The sequence below is a fragment of the Ambystoma mexicanum genome (genome assembly GCF_040938575.1).
Source record: "Ambystoma mexicanum isolate Mex_15411 chromosome 12 unlocalized genomic scaffold, UKY_AmexF1_1 Mex_chr12_unloc.2, whole genome shotgun sequence".
Classification (NCBI taxonomy): Eukaryota; Metazoa; Chordata; class Amphibia; order Caudata; family Ambystomatidae; genus Ambystoma; species Ambystoma mexicanum.
Window position 1 is genome coordinate 12806573 of NW_027182323.1, and position 27947 is coordinate 12834519.

The 27947-nt window shown below is 48.4% G+C and overlaps 4 non-coding genes across 4 annotated transcripts; 1 reads left to right on the forward strand and 3 right to left on the reverse strand.

Annotated features, from left to right (window-relative positions):
- Nucleotides 1-5733: 5733 nt before the first annotated feature.
- On the reverse strand, nt 5734-5806 carry TRNAF-GAA (transfer RNA phenylalanine (anticodon GAA)). The gene has a single exon. It is a non-coding gene; the product is annotated as a tRNA-Phe (tRNA).
- Nucleotides 5807-6335: 529 nt separating this feature from the next.
- On the forward strand, nt 6336-6422 carry TRNAY-GUA (transfer RNA tyrosine (anticodon GUA)). The gene is given in 2 exon segments: nt 6336-6372; nt 6387-6422. It is a non-coding gene; the product is annotated as a tRNA-Tyr (tRNA).
- A 9924-nt stretch (nt 6423-16346) lies between these two features.
- Nucleotides 16347-16419, reverse strand: TRNAF-GAA (transfer RNA phenylalanine (anticodon GAA)). The gene has a single exon. It is a non-coding gene; the product is annotated as a tRNA-Phe (tRNA).
- A 10538-nt stretch (nt 16420-26957) lies between these two features.
- TRNAF-GAA (transfer RNA phenylalanine (anticodon GAA)) lies at nt 26958-27030 on the reverse strand. Its single transcript has one exon. It is a non-coding gene; the product is annotated as a tRNA-Phe (tRNA).
- Between the last annotated feature and the right edge of the window lie 917 nt (nt 27031-27947).

Here is a 27947-nt window from a genome sequence, read left to right on the forward strand (position 1 = left end):
GGAGCAGGACGCGCTCCGGGGCGCTCCTCCCAAGAAGAGGCCTCCAAGCCGCAAGAGAGACTCTCAGCATGTACACGAGTTGTGTCGCAGCTCCAGGGCCTGTTGCCGATCATTGACTCATATCATATATGTTGCAGATTTACTTGAGTGGCACAGAAGAATAAAAGCACACAACTTGCAACCACACCGCCTCCTATCATTTATTGTGAGAATTATACAACAAATTGCTCTAATAACTTACAGGTAATCTTCATTACTCTTAGTCGTACCCTTCCTCGTCACAGCATTTACTTCATGAGGCCCCTGCCTCCGATACAGGACTTTCTTCTATTTCTTTTCTTTTGTCTAACTTCTCCCCTTGACCCTCAGCTTCCTGTTTAACGTATTCAAGCCGCAGCATGGGAACCCCCGTAGGGAGGGAGAGGCGGGTCGTCAGTACTGTGACGAGGAAGAGTAGGATTAGCAGTAATGAAGATTGCTGGTAAGTAATCAGAGCATTACCTCCACGTCCACTCTTCCTCGACCCAGTACTTACTTCATGAGGCATACCATAGCAGCAACAGGGAGAGGTCCCAATGAGACACAGAGACAGAAGTGCAGCAACAAAAAAAACACCTTTATTGACTCCAATAATCACATCCCAACAGACAAAACACCAACCCTGAAGGAACCATCCCTAGAGTGAGAGACGTTCAACTGATAGTGGTTGACAAAGGTGCTCTGATCCGCCCAGGTTTCAGCCAAACCCCTGTAGAGAAACGCCCAAATCTTCTGTAGAGATAACAGCATCTGGCCAGGAAGCAGCCTAACCCCCTGGTAGATCGACCCTGAACTTGGTCAGGTACAGGCAGGCCAGAAACCAAATAGGACATGGAGACAACAGTACGGATCCACCGGCTAATGAAAACCACAGAGGCCTTACGCCCCGCTCCACGCGGCCACAAGTAACCAAGAGACTATCAGACTGCCGGAAAGGGGCAGTCCGAGCCAAATATTCCAGAACTACCCGCCGCACCTTAATGGCATGCCAAGCCACCTCGTTCGGCGCCTGGGGTTTCTGAAAAACAGCAGGGAGAACCAGATCCTGAGAAGTGTGAAACTGAGACACAACTTTAGGCAGAAACTTGGGATCACACCGCAAAACCACAGAGTCCGGCAGAACTCTCAAGAAAGAGGGTTGACACAACAGAGCCCCAACCTCCCCCAGCCTATGGGCAGACGTGATGGCAATCAGGAAAGCAGTCTTCAGAGTAAGGTGCTTGATATCAATTTCCGACAGGAGCTCAAAGGGATGCCCCTGAAGGAACTTTAAGTCTGGAGGACGATCCCTGGGGGAAGGCCCTTATAGGTACAAGGACGGGAAGCAGAGACACCCCGAAGAAACTTCCCCACCAACACCTCCCCATCCAGGTGGCCATCAGAGTCCCCCAAGAGGATTTTAATGGAGGCCCATTGGGAGCAAAGTGTGGAGATCGCTATGCCCTTGTCAAAACCCTCCTGGAGGAACTGGAGAATAGCGGGTAGACGGTAAGTGATGCAAGTACTCTCCCACCCTCGACACAGTCTGGGCCAAACTTTGCCAGTGTAGGCCAGGTAGCTTGTAGGTTCAACCCCAGCAGTTGCACGTTGCTCTGGCTCTCAGCAGCTGCGGGACAGGACGATTGTCTGTGGCAGGACAGTAGCCTTTTCTCAGCTCACGATGAAGAAAAGAGGACAGTTCCAGTGCAGCACATCACAGGGCACAAGGGGGCAGGCAGGCAAGGCTAATACAATAACCGTCACCACATCCGGGCAATGCAGGTACTGCAAATGCTCACGGCATGACACACTCTTTTAAATCGCGACCCAGAGGAGCTAGGACAACATTTGGCGGGAGAGGGCCCAGGACCACAAGCTAGCGATTCCCCAAGTCTCGAGTTTCAACTCGGAACAGCAGTGCTCCTATGCGATACCCCAGGTTCAAGCTTGTCAGTTTGCTGGATGGCCCAGGAACACTTCTGATGAGGCTCTTTTTGAGGGTAATCAGGAGGTGCTGAGAGTAGTTGTTCCCCCTACTCCAAAGGGTCGAAGCGCACTTGCAGGCCTTCTGTGGTGGATACAAGAGCAGGGGTCTGACGGAACAACAGCAGGCTCAGGGTGCCAAACCTTCCAGCACTTCTCTGGTGGTTCCAAAGGTCTCCTTTGGCAATTCAGGATACTTGGTCCTTATGTAGTTTGGAGAGAACTTCAGTTGATAGACCTGGAATGGATACAGAGCCCCCTCTCTCATCCGAAATTCGTTTCATGCTCAAATCTAGGATAGCCAACAAAAGATATGCTCTCTTGCATGAACGTCAGGCATGAACCAATCGCGGTCCACATTGGTTCCAGTCATTCAGGCATACCAGACATACTGGTACAAGTAGTGTAGATTGGGACCAGAGAGTCCCAATCCTCTTCCTGGGCATTAGCACACGTGACATGCAGGAGCCCGCGAAAGTTGTGGTTTTCACGGGTGGCTGCATGCCCAAAGCCCTTGTCTGATCGAGCTGGGGGAAGACAAAGGGACAAAATGGACAAAGGACAGAACAAAAGACTTTGTGCCACAGCCATTTCGGCAGTGGCCACAGTCTTGAGCCAAACGCAGTAAACGCAGTATGGTTAACTAAAAAGAATTACAAATACTATAAAAGTAAACTGTTGCCACCAGTTTGTCCTAGGCACACCTGTACAGTCACCAGAAAATCCTTAGAGTGTGTCTAGGGCCATAAAACAAAAGGACACCTATGTGCGGTACTGTAAGGTACTTGGCACATAGATCAAAAGTTATCAAGAAATGACAACATAATCAAAGACTAAGGGAAATATAGTTTGTCAGTACTGACAGTATGAAGGACGTGTCAGTATCCCCATAACAGATGAACAAAAGCCCAGAGGAGTGCAGCTGAAGGCTGCGCTCCACAGAAAAAAGTCCGGTTAGGTTAGCCAAACAAAAGCAAAAAGTTTGGAGCGGTCCATAAACACAGGGAAAATTGCACCTAAGGAAAATCTTCCCTAGCCGTGCTTTATTTGGCAAGAGTTAACTTAGTACGATTCTGCTCTGCACTGGCATCCTGGATATGCCGGTGAAGACATTCTTGGCCTCCTCATCCAGGCACCCGGGCAAATGGCACTAAGGTTGGCAGCTTGAACACTCCTTTCATGGGGGCAAAGCTCCCAGCTGAAACCACTGACCGACCACTTCCCTTGCTGAAATCTCGTAACTCCCTCCATTCCTATCCTTTCCCTCTTTCCCCTTTTCTTTATTTGACCCTCCTCATTTCAATGTACATACTTACCTGTTAGCTGGCAGCTTAGCCCCATGGCAGACGCTGTCCCTTGTTGCAGTTCCCAAACCCCCCCACAACCCTCCTCAATCATTGGATTGCCCTGTGGCCATTACTAAGGACTTGTACCCCTGGGTGCCGTGCTCTAACTCCTGGTTGCAGTGGACCCTTGTGGTCTCAACCTGCACTTTTTTTATGTATACACCTCATAACTCCGCCTCGGGGCTCTGAAAAAACGAACAAAGTAGTGCTCAGTACGACAGTAAAATAGAGAGAAAATTGATACAGAAACAATATAGTTATGAGAGAGAGGGAGGGTATTCGGTTGCACCCGTGCTCGATCACTGTCTGGGGACTGGATAGGACCGGGATGTATAAAACCTTGCCTGGGGGAACGAAACGCCCCTCTGATCTTCTGCCACTGCCTAGATCCTGCCTCTGATCCGCAGACCGCCTCCGACGTTCAGCCCTGCGACTCTCTACCAGATATACAGACAAAGCCCGGCACCGTGGTGGGTCCATCTCCGCTCCATCCTTTTTTGCACCCCTTGTCTCCCTATCCAGTCCTGTGTGATTGGTGCGGTACCCGGCTTAGCCGCATCAACACACACTTGCCCTCCGCAAGATAAATTAGAAAATTGGAACACTTATACTGCTTCATGGGGCATAGCTGCACCCCCCACCCCCGATCTTGAAACATTTGACGCCCCCGCCCTTAGCCCCTTCCCGAACCACCATCACCTTAGCCGGACAAAAACAATAGACACGAGTGGTGTGTGTTGAAAGAAGATTTAACAAGGGGGGTCCTGGGAGTCCCTCTGCCAGACATTAGTCCTGGTTACGAGTGACTTACCCAGAGTCTTTAGCTCACTATCTTTCACAGAGAAGAAATATCCCAAACATATCAGTCTTTGTCCTGCCCTGGGGCAGTCCAGCACCGAAATGCGAGGCAATTCTCCTCTGAACAAGAGTACCAACAGAAACCCCAGACACGTGTTTCGGTCTGGTTGGACCTCATCAGTAGGGTGGATCTGTGCCTCTCTAAGAATAGTGAGCAAGGGGTCCACGTCTGGATTCCCCTAGTAACTTAGGGTGAGACCCAAAGTTACTTAAATATGCAGATTTAACAAGGGGGGTCCTGGGAGTCCCTCTGCCAGACATTAGTCCTGGTTACGAGTGACTTACCCAGAGTCTTTAGCTCACTATCTTTCACAGAGAAGAAATATCCCAAACATATCAGTCTTTGTCCTGCCCTGGGGCAGTCCAGCACCGAAATGCGAGGCAATTCTCCTCTGAACAAGAGTACCAACAGAAACCCCAGACACGTGTTTCGGTCTGGTTGGACCTCATCAGTAGGGTGGATCTGTGCCTCTCTAAGAATAGTGAGCAAGGGGTCCAACCAGACCGAAACACGTGTCTGGGGATGCTGTTGGTACTCTTGTTCAGAGGAGAATTGCCTAGCATTTCGGTGCTGGACTGCCCCAGGGCAGGACAAAGACTGATATGTTTAGGATATTTCTTCTCTGTGAAAGATAGTGAGCTAAAGACTCTGGGTAAGCCTCTCGCAACCAGGACTAATGTCTGGCAGAGGGACTCCCAGGACCCCCCTTGTTAATTTGCGTGTGTTGAAAGAAAACACCTGCTGCGTGCTTTATTTGGCAAGAGTTAATTTACGGGTGCTCCGTGTACAGTGCATCACAGTGACAGGATTCTACTCTGCACTGGTGTTTTGTATATGCTGGTGAAAATATTCTTGGCCAACATAATTATAGGGAAGGTTACACAGAAGAATGGCACGTGCCAGTGATTATGACTTCTGCAAAACCTTAAATCCATCACTTTTTGTTTTGGTGGGAAACTGGACATCATTAACAAGGACTGTGTGTCGCTCACAGGTAATTGGATGTCACTGCTTATGATGTCATGTTGTGTGATGGCATTCTGTAGAATATAATTTCCCAGGACATCATCTGGGTCAAAAGTTGCACCAAATGGTTCACCCACCTACCCTACCCTACCCTACCCCACCCCACCCGCGCAAATTCAAAAGTTGTCACCACTTCACCTATTCCTTCAACCGCAGCCCTTTAAAAAAAAAAAACACCTATGCAACTGGAAATCTTTGCAAAAGCATTAAACTAAATAATGCCCAGTACTGTGAGTTGTGAATTATGGCCATATGTGCCCCGAGTCACATTGAAATATTATGACCCCTATAAGTCTCTTTTCCATTTCATGGCACAGACAGGACATGTTGAAATGAGCAACAAGTTTTAACATGGAAATTACATTTGGGGAGATATGGTAGAAAAATAAGAATTAGAGATTTATTTCCACTGCATTGTCTGCCATTCAATGATAACTTTAAGTGTGAAAAGATTCTGATTATCAAATGGAGCAGCATGAAAAACCTTTAAAAAATATCCCCTGCCGAAACCCGGGATAGAACCAGGGACCTTTAGAACTTCAGTCTAACGCTCTGCCAACTGAGCTATTTCAGCTGATTGATTGTGCTCTTCGGTCGTCTTGCAAAGAAACAGACATCTGCAATCCTAGACCTCATTTCCTTCCTTTTTTGTTGTTGTAATATTGCCCCAGTTATAGCATCGGATTTTCCATTTCTTTGTTTATTCTGTAACCAGCAAGTACAATGGAACAAAACGGGTGGGATGTCAGGAAGGAGATCAATAGAGCTGCTCGCCAAATCATTTCGGAAGAAAAATCGCATTTTCGGCTCCAGGTGCAACTATCACGTGCACGGAGCCTCTCTCCATCGTGCCGTTTCTTGTAGATGTGTGATGGGCCCTTGGCTGTGTTCTAAGTTGATCTTTAAGTACTTTCGAACCAAACCCGCACGGTACTCTTGGTGTCAAAAAATCACGCGGTATACAGCCTGATAATGAATTTAAGGCATTGAAGTGCAACTATAGGGAGCAGGATCAATATTGAAATCACACGTATAAACAATGATATCTTTCACGTTGTGTGCTGGTCATTCAGCATGCCATTTGCAAGCACTCGTACATGTATCCTTCGATAGCTCAGTTGGTAGAGCGGAGGACTGTAGTGAGGTAATCAGATATCCTTAGGTCGCTGGTTCAAATCCGGCTCGAAGGACATTTTGCTAATAAAACACTTCTGCCACGTAATATCAATGGAAACCGCACACTTATACTGCGCTGTATTTGGTCACATTGAACGACCGGTTCTCAACATTTTTATGACTTTTGGAAACCAGATTGTGATCGTTTGTGCTGGTTGAAAGGTGAGTTGTCTTCCTTTTTAGCAGGACAAGGTTGCCTGTGCTCGGATTCTGTGTCAAGACTGAATTATGCTTACTCTTCTCTTTTCTCGAGCAGCATTAAAGCAAAGAATATTAAAAAGAAACCATCACAAAAAGGACATTTCCCATTAAAACAGCTGTTTGTAGTCCGTTTATGATAGGTCGAATGTTGTTTCCATGTGACTATTGTATCCAATCCTCTCTAACTGCGTCCATAAACCTGGCTTCCTTTCTCTTCCCTTCCTCTTTCTTTGCTGCTTGGGCAGCAGTTAAGTCAAACTTTATTTACAATTGTGTAGAGATATGCGAGACCTACCGGTCTCGCGAGATCTCGTGCGCGGCCGGAAGTGCGGGCCCCGCACGCTCAGCGAGGCATTCGAGCGGGAGAAAGCCACGGAGCAGGACGTGCTCCCGGGCGCTCCTCCCAAGAAGAGGCCTCCAAGCCGCAAGAGAGGCTCTCAGCATGTACACGAGTTGCATCGCAGCTCCAGGGCCTGTTGCCCATCATTGACTCATATCATATATGTTGCAGATTTACTTGAGTGGCACAGAAGAATAAAAGCACACAACTTGTAACCACACCGCCTCCTATCATTTATTGTGAGAATTACACAACATAATTGGCGACGAGGATCATCACTAAAACCCGCATGGAGCCATGCAGGGAGTGACACCACCACCGCCCTTCCTGCAAACTCCAGGTAGGCTTGCCATTCCGTGGACACAATGACAACCCTTATTCACAACGTATGTAGAGGCCATGGGCGGTGCGGGCTACTCGGCGGCGAGACACAGAGCGATGTTACTAAATGCCCTGGGCGTTGAAGGACAGAGGGTGTTTGAGAGTCTCACCCCAGAGCCGGTAGCTGGTGATAATGATGATGAATTCAAGGAGGCTGTGCGAAGGATTGTTAAAAGGTTCGCCAGCAAGGAGAATACCGTCCTGCACAGGATTCGGTTTTACAGCCGCAAACAGGAGGCGTCCGAACCCGTTGATGATTATGTCACCAAACTGCGCGAACTGGCGGTGCTCTGCAGTTTTGGTAACAACGCTGAGACTCTCATCTGCGACATGCTGGTGGTCCACACCAACAGCAGAAAAGTACAAGATAAGTTCATTTTAGAGAAGGAATTGCAGCTGGAAAAAGCTATTGAAATAGCAAGAGCAGTTGAGGAGATGGTAGGCAGAAGGAAAGAATTTGCAAGCGGCCACGGCCCTACCGAAGTTCAATCAGTGGCAATCCGCCCAAAGAAGGACAGGCCGGTCCTCGATGCGAGAGAAGGAAAATGGGGGAAGAAAGAACCGTTGAAATGCCACAGGTGCACCAGCACGAAGCATCTAGACTTCGATAGAGAGTGCCCAGCAAGAGACAAGGAGTGCTCAGTATGCAAAAAGATTGGTCACTTCTCAATCATGTCTCGGTGGCGCAACAAGAAGATCACGAGTGTTAACGCTGAACACAACACAGAGAGGGATTCGTCCTCGGAAGATGAAGGGAGACCGACAGTCATCATGGTGAACAGCTCACGGGCCAGAAGGGAAAAGCCCCACTGTGCAATCAAAATAAATGGACTGGAAACAAGGGTCATGGCTGATTCGGGTTCTGATCTCACCATAATACCCCTACGCACGTACAAAGAGATGATGGGTACAGAGACGGTCCAAGTACTCAGCACACGGCACAAGCCTACAGTTTTTGGTGGTGCGTCTGTAGACTTGTTGGGCTACATCAAAGGGAAAGTAGAGTTCAAAGGAAGAGAGACCACCACCAAAGTTTACTTTAGTCAAGAAGGCCCAGCGGTATTAGGGTGGGACGACCAGGCGAAACTGAAAATCAAGCTGGACCCCAGCACAGAGGATCAGGTACTGTCAGTCAGTTGGAGGAGCGCACCAGTAGTGAAAAGTGATTACCCCAAACTATTTTTGGAAGAATCTGGTCACATCAAGGGCTTCGTCCACAAAATATTACTCAAAACCAACGCAGTTCCAGTCAAGCACAGATTAAGGCCAGTACCGACAACGGCAAGAGGCACACTCAGAAGCCAACTGGACAGAATGAAGAAAGATGGCGTCATCGAAGAAATTGAAGCTTCTGAGTGGCTGAGCCCAGTGGTACTCATAAAGAAACAGAACTCACAAGAGCTAAGAGTATGCATTGACCTCCGCAGCCTAAACCTGGAAGTTATTGCAGACAGCTACCCGCTGCCGAGCATAAATGAGTTAATCCTCATGATGAAGGAAGCCAAAGTATTCTCGAAACTGGACATGAGGAACGCCTACCATCAAATTCAACTGCACAAGGAGTCCAAGCCACTCACCGCTTTCATCACCCTGTTTGGCACGTACGAGTTCACCAAAATGCCATTTGGTTTATCATCTGCAGCCTCAGCGTTTCAACGCATGATGGATGCTCTACTGCGGAACGTCAGGAACGTGGCTTATTTCCAGGATGACATCCTTATCTACGCAAAGGACGAACAGATGCACGACGTCACATTGAGAACAGTCCTCACCAAACTGCAAGAAGCGGGTGTGAGATTAAGGTACAAAAAATGTGTGTTCAAAGCAAAAGAAGTTGTGTATTTGTGGTACAAAATATCAGAGAAAGGTATAAGTCCCAAGCAAAACTTACTGCAGGCCTTAATTAAAGCTCCAGAACCCACCAACAAAGACGAAGTGAGGTCATTCCTCGGGATGGTGGAGTACTATGCAAAATTCATCCCCAAATTCTCAGAAACCTCAGCACCGCTCCGAGAGCTCCTCAAAAAAGGGTCGGAGTACAGGTGGCAGGAAGATCAGAAGAAAGCGGTGGAAAGCATAAAACAACACATAGTTGAAGCGCCATGCTTGCAACCGTTCAACCCAGAGTGGAGTACAGTCATGACTACAGACGCCAGTGCATATGGACTAGGGGCGGTCCTCACTCAGAAGAAGGGCGACACGGAACATGTGGTAGCGTTTGCCTCGAAAGCCCTATCGTCAGCTGAACAAAACTACTCCACCATAGAGAAGGAGATGTTAGCGTGTACATGGGCTGTGGAACATTTCAGGACATATGTGTGGGGCACGAAGTTCAAGTTGGTTACCGACCATAAGCCCCTCATCCACATGCTCAGCTCAGGTGGCACCAAAGTGTCAACACCCCGATTAGCACGCATAGCAGCAAAACTGCAGGAATACACCTTCGAGGTGCAACACATCTCCGGATGGAAGAATTTGCAGGCAGACTGCATGTCAAGATTGCCAGAGGGCAAGGACAATGCCACCACTTTCTTACAAGAAGAATGCATTGTAGCATCCATTACAGATCTCAAGGCGCCCGACTACCTGGAACTCAGCGAAAAACACTGGATGGAAGAAGACGGAAAGGATCCTACCATGGTGAGAATCAGAGAATGGATCAAAAACGGATGGCCAGACGAAAGGGCAGTGCCAGAAGGTATGAGACCTTATTGGAAAGTGGCAGATGAGATCTCAGAAGCCGACGGCATAATTATGAAAACCGACCAGATAATCCCACCCGCAGGCATGAGAAAAATCATTCTGTGCAGGGCCCCTGCGGGCCATCTGGGGAACACCATGACACGTTGCAGAGTGAGAGAAGCCTACTGGTGGCCGTCCATGGACCTGGAGATCCGCACCATGATTGAGAGATGCCATGAGTTTCTCAACAGTGACAAGCGCCTGAAAATCGGACAGGCGCCCATGATTCCCACATAAACCCCGGAAGCGGTGTGGTCAAAAGTGGGTCTAGACTTCATAGGACCTTTGGAGACGATGGCGCCCGAGCATCGGTACGGCATAGTACTAGTGGACTATTTATCGAAATGGTCGAGGCCGAGTTTGTTCCTAACATCACGACCGAAACCGTAATAGAGGTCCTGACGGCCATTTTTCAGAGCGAAGGGCTCCCCAACGAGTTAGTAACAGACAACGGAGTACAACTTATATCCAGAGACATGGAACTGTTTCTGAGGAAGCACAACATACACCAGAAGAAAGCAGCACTCTACCATCCCCAAGCAAATGGGCTCGTCGAGAGGGACAATAGGTTAATTAAGGGAGCCATCCAATTAGCAACCGCTTCAGGATTGGATCCCCTCAAAACAACAAAAGAGGCCATCGCAGCTCACAGACTGACCCCCAACGGGATCACCCAAATTTCTCCTTTTCGCATGCTGAGAGGGAGGAGAGCAGCATCCACGCTAGTACCGCCATGGTTGGCCAAAGTAGGAGAAGACGAAGAAGTAGACATGTCGGAAGTGGTGTGGAGAATAGAGAACAGCAAGGCATGCATGAAAAGGTGGAGCGACAGAAGAAGAAGGACCAAACAAGAGTCAGAAGTAAAAGAAGGAGACTGGATCAAAATACGGTTACCGACCAAGGATCAGATCACGGGCTCACGGTTCAGCGGACCTGTGAAGGTGATTCACCGAGGAGCCAACCATGTCCGCACCGAAGATGGGCACACATGGAACATGGAAAGAGTAGCCACGTTTGAAAAGAGGCAAGAGAGAGAAAAGACTTATGAAAGGTCTGAAGCTGAAGGAGTAATGGACAATGAGAGGGGGGAAGAACGAGAGCCGGAGACAGACAGAAGAGAAGTTGAAGGAAATGAGATTCAAGTGGATGCCCCAACTCTCGAGCGAGAAAATGACCAGCAGGACGTGTGCAGTGAGAGAGGCGATCGTCCGCGAAGGGAACACAGAAGACCGGTGAGATACAATGACTATGTATTGCAATGAACTGCCTTTGCATTATCAGGGGGAGGTGTGTAGAGATATCGCAAGACCTGCTGGTCTCGCGAGATCTCATGCGCGGCCGGAAGTGCGGGCCCCGCGCGCTCAGCGAGGCATTCGAGCGGGAGAAAGCCACGGAGCAGGACGCGCTCCGGGGCGCTCCTCCCAAGAAGAGGCCTCCAAGCCGCAAGAGAGACTCTCAGCATGTACACGAGTTGTGTCGCAGCTCCAGGGCCTGTTTCCGATCATTGACTCATATCATATATGTTGCAGATTTACTTGAGTGGCACAGAAGAATAAAAGCACACAACTTGCAACCACACCGCCTCCTATCATTTATTGTGAGAATTATACAACAAATTGCTCTAATAACTTACAGGTAATCTTCATTACTCTTAGTCGTACCCTTCCTCGTCACAGCATTTACTTCATGAGGCCCCTGCCTCCGATACAGGACTTTCTTCTATTTCTTTTATTTTGTCTAACTTCTCCCCTTGACCCTCAGCTTCCTGTTTAACGTATTCAAGCCGCAGCATGGGAACCCCCGTAGGGAGGGAGAGGCGGGTCGTCAGTACTGTGACGAGGAAGAGTAGGATTAGGAGTAATGAAGATTGCTGGTAAGTAATCAGAGCATTACCTCCACGTCCACTCTTCCTCGACCCAGTACTTACTTCATGAGGCATACCATAGGAGCAACAGGGAGAGGTCCCAATGAGACACAGAGACAGAAGTGCAGCAACAAAAAAAACACCTTTATTGACTCCAATAATCACATCCCAACAGACAAAACACCAACCCTGAAGGAACCATCCCTAGAGTGAGAGACGTTCAACTGATAGTGGTTGACAAAGGTGCTCTGATCCGCCCAGGTTTCAGCCAAACCCCTGTAGAGAAACGCCCAAATCTTCTGTAGAGATAACAGCATCTGGCCAGGAAGCAGCCTAACCCCCTGGTAGATCGACCCTGAACGTGGTCAGGTACAGGCAGGCCAGAAACCAAATAGGACGTGGAGACAACAGTACGGATCCACCGGCTAATGAAAACCACAGAGGCCTTACGCCCCGCTCCACGGGGCCACAAGTAACCAAGAGACTATCAGACTGCCGGAAAGGGGCAGTCCGAGCCAAATATTCCAGAACTGCCCGCCGCATCTTAATGGCATGCCAAGCCACCTCGTTCGGCGCCTGGGGTTTCTGAAAAACCGCAGGGAGAACCAGATCCTGAGAAGTGTGAAACTGAGACACAACTTTAGGCAGAAACTTGGGATCACACCGCAAAACCACAGAGTCCGGCAGAACTCTCAAGAAAGAGGGTTGACACAACAGAGCCCCAACCTCCCCAAGCCTATGGGCAGATGTGATGGCAATCAGGAAAGCAGTCTTCAGAGTAAGGTGCTTGATATCAATTTCCGACAGGAGCTCAAAGGGATGCCCCTGAAGGAACTTTAAGTCTGGAGGACGATCCCTGGGGGAAGGCCCTTATAGGTACAAGGATGGGAAGCAGAGACACCCCGAAGAAACTTCCCCACCAACACCTCCCCATCCAGGTGGCCATCAGAGTCCCCCAAGAGGATTTTAATGGAGGCCCATTGGGAGCAAAGTGTGGAGATCGCTATGCCCTTGTCAAAACCCTCCTGGAGGAACTGGAGAATAGCGGGTAGAGGGTAAGTGATGCAAGTACTCTCCCACCCTCGACACAGTCTGGGCCAAACTTTGCCAGTGTAGGCCAGGTAGCTTGTAGGTTCAACCCCTGCAGTTGCACGTTGCTCTGGCTCTCAGCAGCTGCGGGACAGGACGTTCGTCTGTGGCGGGACAGTAGCCTTTTCTCAGCTCACGATGAAGAAAAGAGGACAGTTCCAGTGCAGCACATCACAGGGCACAAGGGGGCAGGCAGGCAAGGCTAATACAATAACCGTCACCACATCCGGGCAATGCAGGTACTGAAAATGCTCACGGCATGACACACTCTTTTAAATCGCGACCCAGAGGAGCTAGGACAACATTTGGCGGGAGAGGGCCCAGGACCACAAACTAGCGATTCCCCAAGTCTCGAGTTTCAACTCGGAACAGCAGTGCTCCTATGCGATACCCCAGGTTCAAGCTTGTCAGTTTGCTGGATGGCCCAGGAACACTTCTGATGAGGCTCTTTTTGAGGGTAATCAGGAGGTGCTGAGAGTAGTTGTTCCCCCTACTCCAAAGGGTCGAAGCGCACTTGCAGGCCTTCTGTGGTGGATACAAGAGCAGGGGTCTGACGGAACAACAGCAGGCTCAGGGTGCCAAACCTTCCAGCACTTCTCTGGTGGTTCCAAAGGTCTCCTTTGGCAATTCAGGATACTTGGTCCTTATGTAGTTTGGAGAGAACTTCAGTTGATAGACCTGGAATGGATACAGAGCCCCCTCTCTCATCCGAAATTCGTTTCATGCTCAAATCTAGGATAGCCAACAAAAGATATGCTCTCTTGCATGAACGTCAGGCATGAACCAATCGCGGTCCACATTGGTTCCAGTCATTCAGGCATACCAGACATACTGGCACCAGTAGTGTAGATTGGGACCAGAGAGTCCCAATCCTCTTCCTGGGCATTAGCACACGTGACATGCAGGAGCCCGCGAAAGTTGTGGTTTTCACGGGTGGCTGCATGCCCAAAGCCCTTGTCTGATCGAGCTGGGGGAAGACAAAGGGACAAAATGGACAAAGGACAGAACAAAAGACTTTGTGCCACAGCCATTTCGGCAGTGGCCACAGTCTTGAGCCAAACGCAGTAAACGCAGTATGGTTAACTAAAAAGAATTACAAATACTATAAAAGTAAACTGCTGCCACCAGTTTGTCCTAGGCACACCTGTACAGTCACCAGAAAATCCTTAGAGTGTGTCTAGGGCCATAAAACAAAAGGACCCCTATGTGCGGTACTGTAAGGTACTTGGCACATAGATCAAAAGTTATCAAGAAATGACAACATAATCAAAGACTAAGGGAAATATAGTTTGTCAGTACTGACAGTATGAAGGACGTGTCAGTATCCCCATAACAGATGAACAAAAGCCCAGAGGAGTGCAGCTGAAGGCTGCGCTCCACAGAAAAAAGTCCGGTTAGGTTAGCCAAACAAAAGCAAAAAGTTTGGAGCGGTCCATAAACAGAGGGAAAATTGCACCTAAGGAAAATCTTCCCTAGCGGTGCTTTATTTGGCAAGAGTTAACTTAGTACGATTCTGCTCTGCACTGGCATCCTGGATATGCCGGTGAAGACATTCTTGGCCTCCTCATCCAGGCACCCGGGCAAATGGCACTAAGGTTGGCAGCTTGAACACTCCTTTCAAGGGGGCAAAGCTCCCAGCTGAAACCAGTGACCGACCACTTCCCTTGCTGAAATCTCGTAACTCCCTCCATTCCTATCCTTTCCCTCTTTCCCCTTTTCTTTATTTGACCCTCCTCATTTCAATGTACATACTTACCTGTTAGCTGGCAGCTTAGCCCCATGGCAGACGCTGTCTCTTGTTGCAGTTCCCAAACCCCCCCACAACCCTCCTCAATCATTGGATTGCCCTGTGGCCATTACTAAGGACTTGTACCCCTGGGTGCCGTGCTCTAACTCCTGGTTGCAGTGGACCCTTGTGGTCTCAACCTGCACTTTTTTTATGTATACACCTCACAACTCCGCCTCGGGGCTCTGAAAAAACGAACAAAGTAGTGCTCAGTACGACAGTAAAATAGAGAGAAAATTGATACAGAAACAATATAGTTATGAGAGAGAGGGAGGGTAGTTTTCGGTTGCACCCGTGCTCGATCACTGTCTGGGGACTGGATAGGACCGGGATGTATAAAACCTTGCCTGGGGGAACGAAACGCCCCTCTGATCTTCTGCCACTGCCTAGATCCTGCCTCTGATCCGCAGACCGCCTCCGACGTTCAGCCCTGCGACTCTCTACCAGATATACAGACAAAGCCCGGCACCGTGGTGGGTCCATCTCCGCTCCATCCTTTTTTGCACCCCTTGTCTCCCTATCCAGTCCTGTGTGATTGGTGCGGTACCCGGCTTAGCCGCATCAACACACACTTGCCCTCCGCAAGATAAATTAGAAAATTGGAACACTTATACTGCTTCATGGGGCATAGCTGCACCCCCCACCCCCCGATCTTGAAACATTTGACGCCCCCGCCCTTACCCCCTTCCCGAACCACCATCACCTTAGCCGGACAAAAACAATAGACACGAGTGGTGTGTGTTGAAAGAAAACACCTGCTGCGTGCTTTATTTGGCAAGAGTTAATTTACGGGTGCTCCGTGTACAGTGCATCACAGTGACAGGATTCTACTCTGCACTGGTGTTTTGTATATGCTGGTGAAGATATTCTTGGCCAACATAATTATAGGGAAGGTTACACAGAAGAATGGCACGTGCCAGTGATTATGACTTCTGCAAAACCTTAAATCCATCACTTTTTGTTTTGGTGGGAAACTGGACATCATTAACAAGGACTGTGTGTCGCTCACAGGTAATTGGATGTCACTGCTTATGATGTCATGTTGTGTGATGGCATTCTGTAGAATATAATTTCCCAGGACATCATCTGGGTCAAAAGTTGCACCAAATGGTTCACCCACCTACCCTACCCCACCCTACCCGCGCAAATTCAAAAGTTGTCACCACTTCACCTATTCCTTCAACCGCAGCCCTTTAAAAAAAAAAACACCTATGCAACTGGAAATCTTTGCAAAAGCATTAAACTAAATAATGCCCAGTACTGTGAGTTGTGAATTATGGCCATATGTGCCCTGAGTCACATTGAAATATTATGACCCCTATAAGTCTCTTTTTTCCATTTCATGGCACAGACAGAACATGTTGAAATGAGCAACAAGTTTTAACATGGAAATTACATTTGGGGAGATATAGTAGAAAAATAAGAATTAGAGATTTATTTCCACTGCATCGTCTGCCATTCAATGATAACTTTAAGTGTGAAAAGATTCTGATTATCAAATGGAGCAGCATGAAAAACCTTTAAAAAATATCCCCTGCCGAAACCCGGGATCGAACCAGGGACCTTTAGATCTTCAGTCTAACGCTCTCCCAACTGAGCTATTTCGGCTGATTGATTTTGTTCTTCGGTCGTCTTGCAAAGAAACAGACATCTGCAATCCTAGACCTCATTTCCTTCCTTTTTTGTTGTTGTAATATTGCCCCAGTTATAGCATCGGATTTTCCATTTCTTTGTTTATTCTGTAACCAGCAAGTACAATGGAACAAAACGGGTGGGATGTCAGGAAGGAGATCAATAGAGCTGCTCGCCAAATCATTTCGAAAGAAAAATCGCATTTTCGGCTCCAGGTGCAACTATCACGTGCACTCCATCGTGCCGTTTCTTGTAGATGTGTGATGGGCCCTTGGCTGTGTTCTAAGTTGATCTTTAAGTACTTTCGAACCAAACCCGCACGGTACTCTTGGTGTCAAAAAATCACGCGGTATACAGCCTGATAATGAATTTAAGGCATTGAAGTGCAACTATAGGGAGCAGGATCAATATTGAAATCACACGTATAAACAATGATATCTTTCACGTTGTGTGCTGGTCATTCAGCATGCTATTTGCAAGCGCTCGTCCATGTATCCCTCGATAGCTCAGTTGGTAGAGCGGAGGACTGTAGTGAGGTAATCAGATATCCTTAGGTCGCTGGTTCAAATCCGGCTCGAAGGACATTTTGCTAATAAAACACTTCTGCCACGTAATATCAATGGAAACCGCACACTTATACTGCGCTGTATTTGGTCACATTGAACGACCGGTTCTCAACATTTTTATGACTTTTGGAAACCAGATTGTGATCGTTTGTGCTGGTTGAAAGGTGAGTTGTCTTCCTTTTTAGCAGGACAAGGTTGCCTGTGCTCGGATTCTGTGTCAAGACTGGAGGCCCGAATTATGCTTACTCTTCTCTTTTCTCGAGCAGCATTAAAGCAAAGAATATTAAAAAGAAACCATCACAAAAACGACATTTCCCATTAAAACAGCTGTTTGTCGTCCGTTTATGATAGGTCGAATGTTGTTTCCATGTGACTATTGTATCCAATCCTCTCTAACTGCGTCCATAAACCTGGCTTCCTTTCTCTTCCCTTCCTCTTTCTTTGCTGCTTGGGCAGCAGTTAAGTCAAACTTTATTTACAATTGTGTAGAGATATGCGAGACCTACCGGTCTCGCGAGATCTCGTGCGCGGCCGGAAGTGCGGGCCCCGCACGCTCAGCGAGGCATTCGAGCGGGAGAAAGCCACGGAGCAGGACGTGCTCCCGGGCGCTCCTCCCAAGAAGAGGCCTCCAAGCCGCAAGAGAGACTCTCAGCATGTACACGAGTTGCATCGCAGCTCCAGGGCCTGTTGCCCATCATTGACTCATATCATATATGTTGCAGATTTACTTGAGTGGCACAGAAGAATAAAAGCACACAACTTGTAACCACACCGCCTCCTATCATTTATTGTGAGAATTACACAACATAATTGGCGACGAGGATCATCACTAAAACCCGCATGGAGCCATGCAAGGAGCGACACCACCACCGCCCTTCCTGCAAACTCCAGGTAGGCTTGCCATTCCGTGGACACAATGGCAACCCTTATTCACAACGTATGTAGAGGCCATGGGCGGTGCGGGCTACTCGGCGGCGAGACACAGAGCGATGTTACTAAATGCCCTGGGCGTTGAAGGACAGAGGGTGTTTGAGAGTCTCACCCCGGAGCCGGTAGCTGGTGATAATGATGATGAATTCAAGGAGGCTGTGCGAAGGATTGTTAAAAGGTTCGCCAGCAAGGAGAATACCGTCCTGCACAGGATTCGGTTCTACAGCCGCAAACAGGAGGCGTCCGAACCCGTTGATGATTATGTCACCAAACTGCGCGAACTGGCGGTGCTCTGCAGTTTTGGTAACAACGCTGAGACTCTCATCTGCGACATGCTGGTGGTCCACACCAACAGCAGAAAAGTACAAGATAAGTTCATTTTAGAGAAGGAATTGCAGCTGGAAAAAGCTATTGAAATAGCGAGAGCAGTTGAGGAGATGGTAGGCAGAAGGAAAGAATTTGCAAGCGGCCACGGCCCTACCGAATTTCAATCAGTGGCAATCCGCCCAAAGAAGGAGAGGCCGGTCCTCGATGCGAGAGAAGGAAAATGGGGGAAGAAAGAACCGTTGAAATGCCACAGGTGAACCAGCACGAAGCATCTAGACTTCGATAGAGAGTGCCCAGCAAGAGACAAGGAGTGCTCAGTATGCAAAAAGATTGGTCACTTCTCAATCATGTCTCGGTGGCGCAACAAGAAGATCACGAGTGTTAACGCTGAACACAACACAGAGAGGGATTCGTCCTCGGAAGATGAAGGGAGACCGACAGTCATCATGGTGAACAGCTCACGGGCCAGAAGGGAAAAGCCCCACTGTGCAATCAAAATAAATGGACTGGAAACAAGGGTCATGGCTGATTCGGGTTCTGATCTCACCATAATACCCCTACGCACGTACAAAGAGATGATGGGTACAGAGACGGTCCAAGTACTCAGCACATGGCACAAGCCTACAGTTTTTGGTGGTGCGTCTGTAGACTTGTTGGGCTACATCAAAGGGAAAGTAGAGTTCAAAGGAAGAGAGACCACCACCAAAGTTTACTTTAGTCAAGAAGGCCCAGCGGTATTAGGGTGGGACGACCAGGCGAAACTGAAAATCAAGCTGGACCCCAGCACAGAGGATCAGGTACTGTCAGTCAGTTGGAGGAGCGCACCAGTAGTGAAAAGTGATTACCCCAAACTATTTTTGGAAGAATCTGGTCACATCAAGGGCTTCGTCCACAAAATATTACTCAAAACCAACGCAGTTCCGGTCAAGCACAGATTAAGGCCAGTACCGACAACGGCAAGAGACACACTCAGAAGCCAACTGGACAGAATGAAGAAAGATGGCGTCATCGAAGAAATTGAAGCTTCTGAGTGGCTGAGCCCAGTGGTACTCATAAAGAAACAGAACTCACAAGAGCTAAGAGTATGCATTGACCTCCGCAGCCTAAACCCGGAAGTTATTGCAGACAGCTACCCTCTGCCGAGCATAAATGAGTTAATCCTCATGATGAAGGAAGCCAAAGTATTCTCGAAACTGGACATGAGGAACGCCTACCATCAAATTCAACTGCACAAGGAGTCCAAGCCACTCACCGCTTTCATCACCCTGTTTGGCACGTACGAGTTCACCAAAATGCCATTTGGTTTATCATCTGCAGCCTCAGCGTTTCAACGCATGATGGATGCTCTACTGCGGAACGTCAGGAACGTGGCTTATTTCCAGGATGACATCCTTATCTACGCAAAGGACGAACAGATGCACGACGTCACATTGAGAACAGTCCTCACCAAACTGCAAGAAGCGGGTGTGAGATTAAGGTACAAAAAATGTGTGTTCAAAGCAAAAGAAGTTGTGTATTTGTGGTACAAAATATCAGAGAAAGGTATAAGTCCCAAGCAAAACTTACTGCAGGCCTTAATTAAAGCTCCAGAACCCACCAACAAAGACGAAGTGAGGTCATTCCTCGGGATGGTGGAGTACTATGCAAAATTCATCCCCAAATTCTCAGAAACCTCAGCACCGCTCCGAGAGCTCCTCAAAAAAGGGTGGGAGTACAGGTGGCAGGAAGATCAGAAGAAAGCGGTGGAAAGCATAAAACAACACATAGTTGAAGCGCCATGCTTGCAACCGTTCAACCCAGAGTGGAGTACAGTCATGACTACAGACGCCAGTGCATATGGACTAGGGGCGGTCCTCACTCAGAAGAAGGGCGACACGGAACATGTGGTAGCGTTTGCCTCGAAAGCCCTATCGTCAGCTGAACAAAACTACTCCACCATAGAGAAGGAGATGTTAGCGTGTACATGGGCTGTGGAACATTTCAGGACATATGTGTGGGGCACGAAGTTCAAGTTGGTTACCGACCATAAGCCCCTCATCCACATGCTCAGCTCAGGTGGCACCAAAGTGTCAACACCCCGATTAGCACGCATAGCAGCAAAACTGCAGGAATACACCTTCGAGGTGCAACACATCTCCGGATGGAAGAATTTGCAGGCAGACTGCATGTCAAGATTGCCAGAGGGCAAGGACAATGCCACCACTTTCTTACAAGAAGAATGCATTGTAGCATCCATTACAGATCTCAAGGCGCCCGACTACCTGGAACTCAGCGAAAAACACTGGATGGAAGAAGACGGAAAGGATCCTACCATGGTGAGAATCAGAGAATGGATCAAAAACGGATGGCCAGACGAAAGGGCAGTGCCAGAAGGTATGAGACCTTATTGGAAAGTGGCAGATGAGATCTCAGAAGCCGACGGCATAATTATGAAAACCGACCAGATAATCCCACCCGCAGGCATGAGAAAAATCATTCTGTGCAGGGCCCCTGCGGGCCATCTGGGGAACACCATGACACGTTGCAGAGTGAGAGAAGCCTACTGGTGGCCGTCCATGGACCTGGAGATCCGCACCATGATTGAGAGATGCCATGAGTTTCTCAACAGTGACAAGCGCCTGAAAATCGGACAGGCGCCCATGATTCCCACATAAACCCCGGAAGCGGTGTGGTCAAAAGTGGGTCTAGACTTCATAGGACCTTTGGAGACGATGGCGCCCGAGCATCGGTACGGCATAGTACTAGTGGACTATTTATCGAAATGGTCGAGGCCGAGTTTGTTCCTAACATCACGACCGAAACCGTAATAGAGGTCCTGACGGCCATTTTTCAGAGCGAAGGGCTCCCCAACGAGTTAGTAACAGACAACGGAGTACAACTTATATCCAGAGACATGGAACTGTTTCTGAGGAAGCACAACATACACCAGAAGAAAGCAGCACTCTACCATCCCCAAGCAAATGGGCTCGTCGAGAGGGACAATAGGTTAATTAAGGGAGCCATCCAATTAGCAACCGCTTCAGGATTGGATCCCCTCAAAACAACAAAAGAGGCCATCGCAGCTCACAGACTGACCCCCAACGGGATCACCCAAATTTCTCCTTTTCGCATGCTGAGAGGGAGGAGAGCAGCATCCACGCTAGTACCGCCATGGTTGGCCAAAGTAAGAGAAGACGAAGAAGTAAACATGTCGGAAGTGGTGTGGAGAATAGAGAACAACAAGGCACGCATGAAAAGGTGGAGCGACAGAAGAAGAAGGACCAAACAAGAGTCAGAAGTAAAAGAAGGAGATTGGATCAAAATACGGTTACCGACCAAGGATCAGATCACGGGCTCACGGTTCAGCGGACCTGTGAAGGTGATTCACCGAGGAGCCAACCATGTCCGCACCGAAGATGGGCACACATGGAACATGGAAAGAGTAGCCACGTTTGAAAAGAGGCAAGAGAGAGAAAAGACTTATGAAAGGTCTGAAGCTGAAGGAGTAATGGACAATGAGAGGGGGGAAGAACGAGAGCAGGAGACAGACAGAAGAGAAGTTGAAGGAAATGAGATTCAAGTGGATGCCCTAACTCTCGAGCGAGAAAATGACCAGCAGGACATGTGCAGTGAGAGAGGCGATCGTCCGCGAAGGGAACACAGAAGACCGGTGAGATACAATGACTATGTATTGCAATGAACTGCCTTTGCATTATCAGGGGGAGGTGTGTAGAGATATCGCAAGACCTGCTGGTCTCGCGAGATCTCATGCGCGGCCGGAAGTGCGGGCCCCGCGCGCTCAGCGAGGCATTCGAGCGGGAGAAAGCCACGGAGCAGGACGCGCTCCGGGGCGCTCCTCCCAAGAAGAGGCCTCCAAGCCGCAAGAGAGACTCTCAGCATGTACACGAGTTGTGTCGCAGCTCCAGGGCCTGTTGCCGATCATTGACTCATATCATATATGTTGCAGATTTACTTGAGTGGCACAGAAGAATAAAAGCACACAACTTGCAACCACACCGCCTCCTATCATTTATTGTGAGAATTATACAACAAATTGCTCTAATAACTTACAGGTAATCTTCATTACTCTTAGTCGTACCCTTCCTCGTCACAGCATTTACTTCATGAGGCCCCTGCCTCCGATACAGGACTTTCTTCTATTTCTTTTCTTTTGTCTAACTTCTCCCCTTGACCCTCAGCTTCCTGTTTAACGTATTCAAGCCGCAGCATGGGAACCCCCGTAGGGAGGGAGAGGCGGGTCGTCAGTACTGTGACGAGGAAGAGTAGGATTAGGAGTAATGAAGATTGCTGGTAAGTAATCAGAGCATTACCTCCACGTCCACTCTTCCTCGACCCAGTACTTACTTCATGAGGCATACCATAGGAGCAACAGGGAGAGGTCCCAATGAGACACAGAGACAGAAGTGCAGCAACAAAAAAAACACCTTTATTGACTCCAATAATCACATCCCAACAGACAAAACACCAACCCTGAAGGAACCATCCCTAGAGTGAGAGACGTTCAACTGATAGTGGTTGACAAAGGTGCTCTGATCCGCCCAGGTTTCAGCCAAACCCCTGTAGAGAAACGCCCAAATCTTCTGTAGAGATAACAGCATCTGGCCAGGAAGCAGCCTAACCCCCTGGTAGATCGACCCTGAACGTGGTCAGGTACAGGCAGGCCAGAAACCAAATAGGACGTGGAGACAACAGTACGGATCCACCGGCTAATGAAAACCACAGAGGCCTTACGCCCCGCTCCACGGGGCCACAAGTAACCAAGAGACTATCAGACTGCCGGAAAGGGGCAGTCCGAGCCAAATATTCCAGAACTGCCCGCCGCACCTTAATGGCATGCCAAGCCACCTCGTTCGGCGCCTGGGGTTTCTGAAAAACCGCAGGGAGAACCAGATCCTGAGAAGTGTGAAACTGAGACACAACTTTAGGCAGAAACTTGGGATCACACCGCAAAACCACAGAGTCCGGCAGAACTCTCAAGAAAGAGGGTTGACACAACAGAGCCCCAACCTCCCCAAGCCTATGGGCAGACGTGATGGCAATCAGGAAAGCAGTCTTCAGAGTAAGGTGCTTGATATCAATTTCCGACAGGAGCTCAAAGGGATGCCCCTGAAGGAACTTTAAGTCTGGAGGACGATCCCTGGGGGAAGGCCCTTATAGGTACAAGGATGGGAAGCAGAGACACCCCGAAGAAACTTCCCCACCAACACCTCCCCATCCAGGTGGCCATCAGAGTCCCCCAAGAGGATTTTAATGGAGGCCCATTGGGAGCAAAGTGTGGAGATCGCTATGCCCTTGTCAAAACCCTCCTGGAGGAACTGGAGAATAGCGGGTAGAGGGTAAGTGATGCAAGTACTCTCCCACCCTCGACACAGTCTGGGCCAAACTTTGCCAGTGTAGGCCAGGTAGCTTGTAGGTTCAACCCCTGCAGTTGCACGTTGCTCTGGCTCTCAGCAGCTGCGGGACAGGACGATCGTCTGTGGCGGGACAGTAGCCTTTTCTCAGCTCACGATGAAGAAAAGAGGACAGTTCCAGTGCAGCACATCACAGGGCACAAGGGGGCAGGCAGGCAAGGCTAATACAATAACCGTCACCACATCCGGGCAATGCAGGTACTGCAAATGCTCACGGCATGACACACTCTTTTAAATCGCGACCCAGAGGAGCTAGGACAACATTTGGCGGGAGAGGGCCCAGGACCACAAACTAGCGATTCCCCAAGTCTCGAGTTTCAACTCGGAACAGCAGTGCTCCTATGCGATACCCCAGGTTCAAGCTTGTCAGTTTGCTGGATGGCCCAGGAACACTTCTGATGAGGCTCTTTTTGAGGGTAATCAGGAGGTGCTGAGAGTAGTTGTTCCCCCTACTCCAAAGGGTCGAAGCGCACTTGCAGGCCTTCTGTGGTGGATACAAGAGCAGGGGTCTGACGGAACAACAGCAGGCTCAGGGTGCCAAACCTTCCAGCACTTCTCTGGTGGTTCCAAAGGTCTCCTTTGGCAATTCAGGATACTTGGTCCTTATGTAGTTTGGAGAGAACTTCAGTTGATAGACCTGGAATGGATACAGAGCCCCCTCTCTCATCCGAAATTCGTTTCATGCTCAAATCTAGGATAGCCAACAAAAGATATGCTCTCTTGCATGAACGTCAGGCATGAACCAATCGCGGTCCACATTGGTTCCAGTCATTCAGGCATACCAGACATACTGGCACCAGTAGTGTAGATTGGGACCAGAGAGTCCCAATCCTCTTCCTGGGCATTAGCACACGTGACATGCAGGAGCCCGCGAAAGTTGTGGTTTTCACGGGTGGCTGCATGCCCAAAGCCCTTGTCTGATCGAGCTGGGGGAAGACAAAGGGACAAAATGGACAAAGGACAGAACAAAAGACTTTGTGCCACAGCCATTTCGGCAGTGGCCACAGTCTTGAGCCAAACGCAGTAAACGCAGTATGGTTAACTAAAAAGAATTACAAATACTATAAAAGTAAACTGCTGCCACCAGTTTGTCCTAGGCACACCTGTACAGTCACCAGAAAATCCTTAGAGTGTGTCTAGGGCCATAAAACAAAAGGACCCCTATGTGCGGTACTGTAAGGTACTTGGCACATAGATCAAAAGTTATCAAGAAATGACAACATAATCAAAGACTAAGGGAAATATAGTTTGTCAGTACTGACAGTATGAAGGACGTGTCAGTATCCCCATAACAGATGAACAAAAGCCCAGAGGAGTGCAGCTGAAGGCTGCGCTCCACAGAAAAAAGTCCGGTTAGGTTAGCCAAACAAAAGCAAAAAGTTTGGAGCGGTCCATGAACAGAGGGAAAATTGCACCTAAGGAAAATCTTCCCTAGCGGTGCTTTATTTGGCAAGAGTTAACTTAGTACGATTCTGCTCTGCACTGGCATCCTGGATATGCCGGTGAAGACATTCTTGGCCTCCTCATCCAGGCACCCGGGCAAATGGCACTAAGGTTGGCAGCTTGAACACTCCTTTCATGGGGGCAAAGCTCCCAGCTGAAACCAGTGACCGACCACTTCCCTTGCTGAAATCTCGTAACTCCCTCCATTCCTATCCTTTCCCTCTTTCCCCTTTTCTTTATTTGACCCTCCTCATTTCAATGTACATACTTACCTGTTAGCTGGCAGCTTAGCCCCATGGCAGACGCTGTCTCTTGTTGCAGTTCCCAAACCCCCCCACAACCCTCCTCAATCATTGGATTGCCCTGTGGCCATTACTAAGGACTTGTACCCCTGGGTGCCGTGCTCTAACTCCTGGTTGCAGTGGACCCTTGTGGTCTCAACCTGCACTTTTTTTATGTATACACCTCACAACTCCGCCTCGGGGCTCTGAAAAAACGAACAAAGTAGTGCTCAGTACGACAGTAAAATAGAGAGAAAATTGATACAGAAACAATATAGTTATGAGAGAGAGGGAGGGTAGTTTTCGGTTGCACCCGTGCTCGATCACTGTCTGGGGACTGGATAGGACCGGGATGTATAAAACCTTGCCTGGGGGAACGAAACGCCCCTCTGATCTTCTGCCACTGCCTAGATCCTGCCTCTGATCCGCAGACCGCCTCCGACGTTCAGCCCTGCGACTCTCTACCAGATATACAGACAAAGCCCGGCACCGTGGTGGGTCCATCTCCGCTCCATCCTTTTTTGCACCCCTTGTCTCCTTATCCAGTCCTGTGTGATTGGTGCGGTACCCGGCTTAGCCGCATCAACACACACTTGCCCTCCGCAAGATAAATTAGAAAATTGGAACACTTATACTGCTTCATGGGGCATAGCTGCACCCCCCACCCCCCGATCTTGAAACATTTGACGCCCCCGCCCTTACCCCCTTCCCGAACCACCATCACCTTAGCCGGACAAAAACAATAGACACGAGTGGTGTGTGTTGAAAGAAAACACCTGCTGCGTGCTTTATTTGGCAAGAGTTAATTTACGGGTGCTCCGTGTACAGTGCATCACAGTGACAGGATTCTACTCTGCACTGGTGTTTTGTATATGCTGGTGAAGATATTCTTGGCCAACATAATTATAGGGAAGGTTACACAGAAGAATGGCACGTGCCAGTGATTATGACTTCTGCAAAACCTTAAATCCATCACTTTTTGTTTTGGTGGGAAACTGGACATCATTAACAAGGACTGTGTGTCGCTCACAGGTAATTGGATGTCACTGCTTATGATGTCATGTTGTGTGATGGCATTCTGTAGAATATAATTTCCCAGGACATCATCTGGGTCAAAAGTTGCACCAAATGGTTCACCCACCTACCCTACCCCACCCCACCCGCGCAAATTCAAAAGTTGTCACCACTTCACCTATTCCTTCAACCGCAGCCCTTTAAAAAAAAAAACACCTATGCAACTGGAAATCTTTGCAAAAGCATTAAACTAAATAATGCCCAGTACTGTGAGTTGTGAATTATGGCCATATGTGCCCTGAGTCACATTGAAATATTATGACCCCTATAAGTCTCTTTTTTCCATTTCATGGCACAGACAGAACATGTTGAAATGAGCAACAAGTTTTAACATGGAAATTACATTTGGGGAGATATAGTAGAAAAATAAGAATTAGAGATTTATTTCCACTGCATCGTCTGCCATTCAATGATAACTTTAAGTGTGAAAAGATTCTGATTATCAAATGGAGCAGCATGAAAAACCTTTAAAAAATATCCCCTGCCGAAACCCGGGATCGAACCAGGGACCTTTAGATCTTCAGTCTAACGCTCTCCCAACTGAGCTATTTCGGCTGATTGATTTTGCTTTTCGGTCGTCTTGCAAAGAAACAGACATCTGCAATCCTAGACCTCATTTCCTTCCTTTTTTGTTGTTGTAATATTGCCCCAGTTATAGCATCGGATTTTCCATTTCTTTGTTTATTCTGTAACCAGCAAGTACAATGGAACAAAACGGGTGGGATGTCAGGAAGGAGATCAATAGAGCTGCTCGCCAAATCATTTCGAAAGAAAAATCGCATTTTCGGCTCCAGGTGCAACTATCACGTGCACTCCATCGTGCCGTTTCTTGTAGATGTGTGATGGGCCCTTGGCTGTGTTCTAAGTTGATCTTTAAGTACTTTCGAACCAAACCCGCACGGTACTCTTGGTGTCAAAAAATCACGCGGTATACAGCCTGATAATGAATTTAAGGCATTGAAGTGCAACTATAGGGAGCAGGATCAATATTGAAATCACACGTATAAACAATGATATCTTTCACGTTGTGTGCTGGTCATTCAGCATGCCATTTGCAAGCGCTCGTACATGTATCCTTGGATAGCTCAGTTGGTAGAGCGGAGGACTGTAGTGAGGTAATCAGATATCCTTAGGTCGCTGGTTCAAATCCGGCTCGAAGGACATTTTGCTAATAAAACACTTCTGCCACGTAATATCAATGGAAACCGCACACTTATACTGCGCTGTATTTGGTCACATTGAACGACCGGTTCTCAACATTTTTATGACTTTTGGAAACCAGATTGTGATCGTTTGTGCTGGTTGAAAGGTGAGTTGTCTTCCTTTTTAGCAGGACAAGGTTGCCTGTGCTCGGATTCTGTGTCAAGACTGGAGGCCCGAATTATGCTTACTCTTCTCTTTTCTCGAGCAGCATTAAAGCAAAGAATATTAAAAAGAAACCATCACAAAAACGACATTTCCCATTAAAACAG